Source organism: Peromyscus leucopus, chromosome 2 (genome assembly GCF_004664715.2).
Source record: "Peromyscus leucopus breed LL Stock chromosome 2, UCI_PerLeu_2.1, whole genome shotgun sequence".
NCBI lineage: Eukaryota > Metazoa > Chordata > Mammalia > Rodentia > Cricetidae > Peromyscus > Peromyscus leucopus.
In genome coordinates this window covers 144,972,441-144,980,898 of record NC_051064.1, presented here as the reverse complement: position 1 = coordinate 144,980,898, position 8,458 = coordinate 144,972,441, and the positions used below count along the sequence as shown (strand labels likewise).

General features: G+C 40.0%; 1 non-coding gene across 1 annotated transcript; it reads left to right on the top strand.

The window, feature by feature from the left end:
• The first annotated feature begins 312 nt into the window (after positions 1–312).
• LOC114686388 lies at positions 313–479 on the top strand. Its single transcript, XR_003733573.1, has one exon. It is a non-coding gene; the product is annotated as a U1 spliceosomal RNA (small nuclear RNA).
• The last annotated feature ends 7,979 nt before the right edge of the window (positions 480–8,458 follow it).

Genomic DNA, 8,458 nt, shown 5'->3' with positions numbered 1-8,458 from the left:
CCCTGATACTGCTGGTGTTTGCAGGAGAATCCTGGACAAGGAAAGAGAATTTGTAGTTAAAATCTGAGGTTCTCTTACAATGAGGACTGGCCTCACTATCCCCCATCATATGTCCATCTTATCTAGCTTCTGTCTGTGGTCCTCTGGTTCTGTGGAGAAGGATGCCCCCTTATGGCTTGTGTCTCCTGTGCTGACAGAGATTCTCTGAAAGGTTATGTATGTAAGCCTTCCTTCAGAGAGTAGCTGAGCTTGTGTAGGATTCTGTTTGATTTCTCTGGCTGCTGAAACATGTTGTCACAAACATAGTGACTTATACTTCCCTGGTTGGGAAGACATTATAATTATGGATTAAGTAATATTCTTTTCCCTGGGTAAGGCTCATCCATTGCACTCTGGGTATGCAGTCCTCTGAGAGTTTTCCAAAGGTGGGAAAATTTACTTCATAATTCCTGGTAGTGGATGTGGGAGGCCAGATTCACTTTTCCTAGGGTTTCTATGAGGAGAGAGAGGGATAAGAAAATATTAGATAGAAAGATAGCAAAGAGGAGAGAGAGAAACATAGGATAGCTTCAGGACTTGGATCACTACCCAATGGCCCCTTCTACCTCTTCAAAGGGCTTTTTATAACAATGGCAAGGGGCATGACAGAAGACCTCTCCCTTGCTAGATCAAAGCACACCACACAGCTAATTGTAGACCCTTTTAAACACCTGGTAACCTTGCCTGTGTTCAAATCATCCCCTTATGCAGCCCTTCTGGGTAAAGCAAGCTCAGATTCTCAGACCCTGAGTAATTTGGGCCTCCACAAATTCCCCCTTCTTAATATTTTAAAGGGCCTCTCAGACCGCTCAGATAGACTGCTCCTGTCTTAAGTCATTCTTCACTAATCAGTCTTACCCGTCATGGAGATACATTTTCCATCAAGTGTACTCTGTCTTACGTTGGCAGCTAGCAAGAAGTACTTACCCAATCGCTGACTACCAGCCTCTGGCAGGGGAAAGTGCAGAGCTTAACTCTATGCAGCTCTGACTTAGGTCCTGAAGTCAGGTCCTTACTAAGAGCTTGCAAGTAGCTGAAACAACCACAGCAATTCCTATGCCTACTATACCCCCAGTAAAGAAGTAGAGGATGACCAAGATGGAATGTCCTTTTTTGAATGGTTCTAAGATGTCTATATCAGCCATCTTAAATCAATGAACTCTTAATCAATTGCATCAAATACATCAGTAAACTCCTGATGCAATGCATCAAACCTAAAGACTTCCTTAGCTTTACCAAATGATGGTTCATTAATATCAACAGTTTAACATAATTCTAGCATGAATATTATTATACATATTTACAATTCTTATAAACTTACATCCAAAGGCAAACTCTTAATAGAACTATTTACACTTTACAAACTTTAGCAAACATTCAAAAGTGATCTCTTAATAGAAATATTTGCATTTTCTTCTAGCAAGACAGAGGGTACATGAATTGTGAGCAACCATATTTAAAATCGTAGGTGAACTCAAAACTGTTTCATTTCTGAAGTTTGAAGTTCAAAGTCAGTTCTAATAATAGTCTTAAATTCCCCTGAAAGTTTGAAGTCAGAGCCTAACTTCTCAGCAGCTCTGGTGTCTTTGTATTTGACTCCCTCAGCCCTGGGATTCAGTACTACCCCCACAGCCACCTTCCCTGCTGGGCCCTCCCAGCCATCCTAGAGCCAGTCTCAGTGTACCACCACAGTGGAAGTATGCCTGGTGGCAGACAGTTGCCAGCTGGGGGGTTGCCACGGACTGGCCCACCGGGAGTACCATGACCGTAGGAGAATCAGGGCTTGGGTAGTCAGGAAGGCAAGGATTCGGCGACTGACAGACAGACAACAAACACACTCAAAAGTGGTTTGAATCTGCTGCAATTTTACTTCTGTAAATCAGTAGTTTATATACAGAAAAGAAAACTATCAAGTCATACAGGGAACAACAAGAGCTTGGCAATAATTTAATTACATCATCTTTAAAAAACATCAAGCACACAGTTATTAATCGGCGCTAGACATATCTTTTTACTCATAAGAACTTTATGACCCAAAGAGCAGTCTGTGTTTTTTAAACTTAGTACAGTCCCTAGACTTGTGAAGGCTTCTTTGTGGTTGCGGCTGTGTCCTTCATCTTTATCTCAGCCGCTCGCTGGTTTATTATTTATTTTTACTTTTTTGGTTCTCATGACCCATTTAGCCAATTTGGATGCTGCAGATCCTCCCTAAGTCTTTCTTCAGTTCTTTACCATATATCTCTTCTAATATAAAGTCTTTTTACCTGCTGGAATATGGACACTTGTACTTTTACACCTGTAAGGGGAAAGGGTTTTGCTGTAGTCCTTAAGTTTTCCATGCTGAACTTCCTCAACAGAGGGGCCCACTATCTGCCTCCTATGAGATAATGTTTTCTTCCATAAATCACTTTAGTTGGGATTCCTAGTGGGTGAGTGTTCATTCCCTAGAAGTGCCTGAAGTATTACACTTTCTATTATCTAGCGGCTTGAGGCTTGAGGTCTTTAAGGAATAGTTCATTCTGCTATATCTAAATAAGGTCCATGTCTAGCTTCCCCTTTCCTCCGCAGTTCACAACCCAAGCATTCATTAATTTTGGCTGTGTTTTATAGATTAATTAGAACATTATCAGAAAAGCAGTTATACAGAACCCATAGCCCAGAGAGCTCATGATCTGTGAAGCACGTCTCCTTCGAGAAGGAGGCATAACACGGGCACTCTGCCAGGGACCTCCAGGGAGCTTAGTCCCGTGGGACACGTATCTCCCGTCCGCTATTATTGACATAATTGTTCATGTCACACAGACGACACTGGAGTTGGTGTGGCAGGGGGTAGTCCCTTTACCTACATTTGTTGCAGCCCCCCTGAATGCAACAATTCAACTCAGTTCAAATAAGTATTACTGAAACTTTACTCTCAGTTACAGCAGCATTTTATGGCAGTCTTTCCCAAAGAATCTTACCTTAGGGATGAAGGTGGTTGCCAAGGTAACTGAGCTACTACAGAGTTCTTAGTAAAGTGGTCTGCTCTGCTAGTAGGGATCAGAAACCATCTCTTAAAGGAGCCATGCATTGGTTTGCCATGGCAACTGGAAGCAGTGTGGCTCTGGGCTCTGTTTACATTCCAGCTTTCACAGTCTCAGTCCTTGAATACCATTTAGTGACAAAAACCTTTGTCCCAAACTCCTCCTCAGTAGTCTGGGGGCCTCCTTAGTCTCCTGCTTTCTCCAGACTTTGGATGGAACATCATTGGATCAAGAACACTGATTCAGCTGCTTTCACTCCAGTTCCTCTAGGAGAGCATCAGCAACTATGGTGTCATTAGGGCTGACATTACTCTGTTCCATGTACCACACCAAGCACTCACGCAGCCATTGAGCTTCATTTCCATCTTGTGAAAAAACAGAAACATGCCCTTGACCACATATTAAAACAAGGTTAGAACCTTTCCGTAATCCCAAGCAAGGATCTTTCCGTTTCACCTGAGCAGAAGTCGATTGGGTGCCATCATGCATAAAATCTTTCCATGGCAGATTGCTCACAGACATCCACATTAAAAAAATTCAGAACTAAAAGAGTATGATTCAGTGCATTATGTGGTGACTGAGGTTACAATTCCTCCTTAATTTTTTGAAACTGTATCTTGAAACTGCCATGGGCTCTCTCAATGATGCGTTGTCCTTGAGGATTATAAGGATTGTCTATTTTATGCTCAATTTGCCATTGGGAACAGAATTGCTGAAATGCTTTACTACTATATCCAGAACTATTGTCAGTTTTAATAATTTTTGGTATCCCCATATAGGAGAAACATTTCAGGCAATGAGCAATTACATTCTTTATAGCTTCTCCAGACTGTGCACTGGCCATTGGAAATACCGAATAAGTGTTGATGGTCACATGTACATATTGTAACTTGCCCAATTATGCACTATGAGTGATATCCATTTGCCATAAATGATTAGGAAGAAGGCCTCAAGGGTTTACCTACAAGTGAGGTGCAGGAAAATACTTTGGACATTGTTTAACTATCTGTCAAGCAACTTCCTTGGTAAGATTGAATCGCTTAGATTTTTGCTATTTTGATGATGAAAAGCATGTGAATGTTGAATTAATTCTACTTGAGATAAGGCAACCATCCATGTTAATTTGTTAGCTGATGCATTACCAGTGGATAAAGTAACAGGAATGCTGGAATAAGCTCTACTGTGACCCACAAAGCATGGTAGCTTTCTTTAGTGAATAGCATCTTGAATTTGTTACCTGAAATAGTAACCTGACTATTACTAGTGTTAATGCATGGAATAGTTTCTATAACTTGAAGAGCTCTATAAATATAATGACTATCTGTATATAAATTAAATGAACTATCTACAGGAAACTGAAAAATCATATTCACTGCCCTCAATTCTACTGTCTGTGCTGAAGCTGGGGTTGTTTGTACTATGTAGCTTTTACCATTATAACATAAGCAGCCCTCTCCTTGGAGGAACCATCAGTAAAAACTAGCATAGTGTTTCTTATGGGGTCTTTTATCACAACCTTAGGAAATACAAATGAATGTATTTGGGTGAATTGTAACAATTGATCAGCTGGAAACTGATTATCAACTTGACCTAAAAACTGAGAAAAGGCAATTGCCCAAGAATCATTATTTTGAAAAAGCCAATCAATTTGCTGTTTTGTGAAAGGAACACTGATCACACTTGGTTCTTTACCAAAATAATGTCTAGATTCAATCCTGCTTTTCTGTACTAAACAAGCTACAGCTTTGTAATATGGATTTAATGCCTTAGCTTGTGAAACAGGAAAATGTAATAATAAAAGAGGACTGTTTTGTCATAATACTGCTGTAGGAGTATGTCTAGTGGGCAAGATATATACGTGTCAAGGTTGATCATAATTAATATAATGTATTTGCTGATATTGAATAACATTCTCAACCTGTAAAATAACCTGTCTACCCTTTTCAGTTAACTGTCTTGGTGAATTAGGATCATTATCTCCTTTCAAAAAATCATTTAAAGTTTCCAAATCACTGGTAGATAATTTTAAATAAGGTCACAACAATTGAATGTCCCCTAATAACTTTTGAAAATCATTCAAAGTTTTTTAACCCATCATTTCTTATTTCCAATTTTTGAGGCTTTAATTCCTTAGGGTATAATATATATCCTAGATACTGAAAAGGTGGCAGTCTTTGCACTTTCTCTGGAGTGATAATTAACCCTGCATGGGAAAGGCAGTGCTGAAGCTGTCTAAAGGTATCAAGCAAAATTTGTCTTTATGTGCAAACAAATTGTCCATATAATGAATAATATAAACTTGCTGAAGTTGATCTCTAACCTTTTGGATAGCTTGAGCCACAAATTTCTGACACAATGTTGGGCTATTGACCACTCCCTGGGGCAAAACTGTCTAATGAAATCTTTTCACGGGCTCTTTAAAATTAACTGATGAAACACTAAATGCAAATATTTGACAATCTTGGGGAGCCAAAGGAATGGTATAAAAACAATCTTTAAAATCCAAAATAATTTTGTAAGTATCTTTTGGTATTGCTGTAGGGGTAGGCAATCCAAGATGCAAAGCTCCCATTGACTGTAAGGTCTCATTAATTTTCCTTAAATCCTGTAATAATCTCCATTTCCCTGACTTCTTTTTGATCAGGAAGATAGGAGAATTCCAGGGAGAATTAGAGGGTTCGATATGGCCACCATCCAAATGTTCCTGTAACTGTAACTTCTGGATGGCTTGTATTTTTTTCTTCTGTTAGGGGCCATTTACCTATCCATACATGATTGTCATATTTTCAAGATACAGGATCTACATGGAGTTCAGGCCGCTCAATGACCCTTACTAAAAATACTCTAATCCATCCCTATTAGCCCTTTCTGTAGGGAGCAAAGATAACATTTGATCATCACTATTTTTTTTTACTAACTCCTGGTCATGAACCTTTTTTTTAGTGACTACTGTATTGGGGCTATATAAATATACTCTGATACAGCTTATAGCATCTTGATACCACAAATTTACAGGTAAGTGAGGGACAACATATATCCGAAAAGTTCCTTCATGACCTTCCTCATCTTTCCAGGAGAGTTCATTGATACTTTGCTCAGGACACTGAGTTTGACCAATCCCTTGCAGCTGTGTAATAGCTTCCATCTTTGGCCACATGGAAGGCCATTGACTAGCAGTAACAACAGACAGATCCATGCCCATGTTTAAAAGACCTGAGAAGCTTTATCTATTTATAATCAAAGTGAGTTCTGGATACTGTGGACCTATGGCTTGTAGCCAATAGGCATCTGATGAACCAACTCCATCCAGCTTCTCCTCTCTTATCCTTTTTAACTAGATTTTTTGTTTGTACCTGAGGAAGTAAAATTAACTATGCAAGTCTCTGGCCTGTCTTTATTATAGAAATTCCCTTAGGTGAGTGAGTCATCACCTTAATTTCTCCAAGGTAATCAGCATCAATTACTCCAGAGCAACAAAGACGCCCTGCATGGTGGTTCTACTTCTTCCCAGCAATAATGCTACAGTGACTTCTGGCAAAGGCCCATAAACACTAGTAAGGAGGGCCTGCATCCCCATTTCAGGAGTCAAAACTACATAAATGGAAGAGCTGAGATCTAATCTAGCACTACCTGGGGTTGCTCTGTAGAGGTCCTAAATATATTTCTTTGTTGTGATACAGACTGCAGAATTACCCCAGAAATCTACTCTGTCAGGGCCTGGGGCTGGCCCCTCCATCTGTTTCCCTGAAAAGGATTCCCCTGGGTATCAGTCCTTGATAGACAGTTATTAGCCCAATGCTTCCCTCTTTTGTATCTCAGGCACAACCCAGATTCTGTATTTGCCCTTAAGCTTTCCCCCCCTTTTAGGACACCTATTGACCTGGTGTCCCATCTGACCACACCCAAAGCAGCTTCCCAGTGATCAACTAACTGCTTTCCCTTGCCTTGAGCCATAATTTCTTTACTGGTAAAGGACATCCTTGACTGTTTTTCCCTGTAATGCTGCAGCAATGACTATCCCCTGATGATATGAGGGTCCTATAGCCGAACAAAATTGAATGTAGTCAGAGATGTTTCCTTTCTTTCTAAAAGATATCAAAGTGGCTTGACAAGTGGCATTAGCATTTTCATAGGTGATCTGTTTAATGAGCAAAAGTCCAGCTCCTGCATCCCCAATTAACCTATCTGCTGTTTGCATTAGCTTAGAGATAAAGTTCTGAAACAATTCATCAGGCCCTTGCCTTATCTTTAATAAATCCTCAGTCTGTCTTCCAGATGATAGAAGCTTACTCAAGGCCTTTTTGCCAGCTACATTACCTGAGCATACAGTGCCACATCAAAATTTAACTGCTGACCTGTCTCCAGATAAAGGCCTTCACCGGGAAGCATATCAAAAGTAATGGATTCCCACCCACAGTGGAGGAGAGTTCCCCTTGCTCCACATCCTCTCCAACACAAGCTGTCTTCAGTGTTTTTGATCTTAGCCATTCTGATAGGTGTAAGATGGTATCTTGGAGTCATTTTGATTTGCATTTCCCTGATGTCTAAGGATGTTGAGCAATTCCTTAAATGTCTTTCAGCCATTTGAGCTTCTTCTGTTGAGAATTTTCTGTTTAGCTCTATAGCCCATTTTTAAATTGGAATGTTGGGTATTTTGATGTCTAATTTCTTGAGTCCTTTATATGTTCTGGATACCAGCCCTCTGTCAGATGTGGGGTTGGTGAAGATCTTTTCCCATTCTGTAGGCTGTCATTTTGTCTTATTGACTCTGTCCTTTGCTCTACAAAAGCTTCTCAGTTTCAAGAGGTCCTATTTATTAATTGTTGTGCTCAGTGTCTGTGCTACTGGTGTTATATTTATGAAGTGATCTCCAGTGCCAATGCATTCAAGACTACTTCCTATTTTCTCTTCTAGCAGGTTCAGAGTAACTGGATTTATGTTGAGGTCTTTGATCCACTTGGACTTAAGTTTTGTGCATGGTGACAGATACGGATCTATTTGCAGTCTTCTACATGTTGACATCCAGTTGTACAGCCACTTTAGAAATCAATATGGCACTTTCTTAGAAAATTGGGAATCAACCTCCCTCAAGACCCAACTATACCACTCTTGGGCATATACCCAAGGAATGCTCAATTATACCACAAGGGCACATGCTCAACTATATTCATATCAGCATTATTTGTAATAGCCAAAACCTGGAAACAACCTAGATGCCCTTCAACTGAAGAATGGATAAATAAAATGTGGTACATATACACAATGGAGTACTACTCAGCAGAGAAAAACAATGACATCATGAGGTTTGCAGGCAAATGGATGGAACTAGAAAATATCATCCTGAGTGAGGTAACCCAGACTCAGAAAGACAAACATGGTATGTACTCACTCATAAG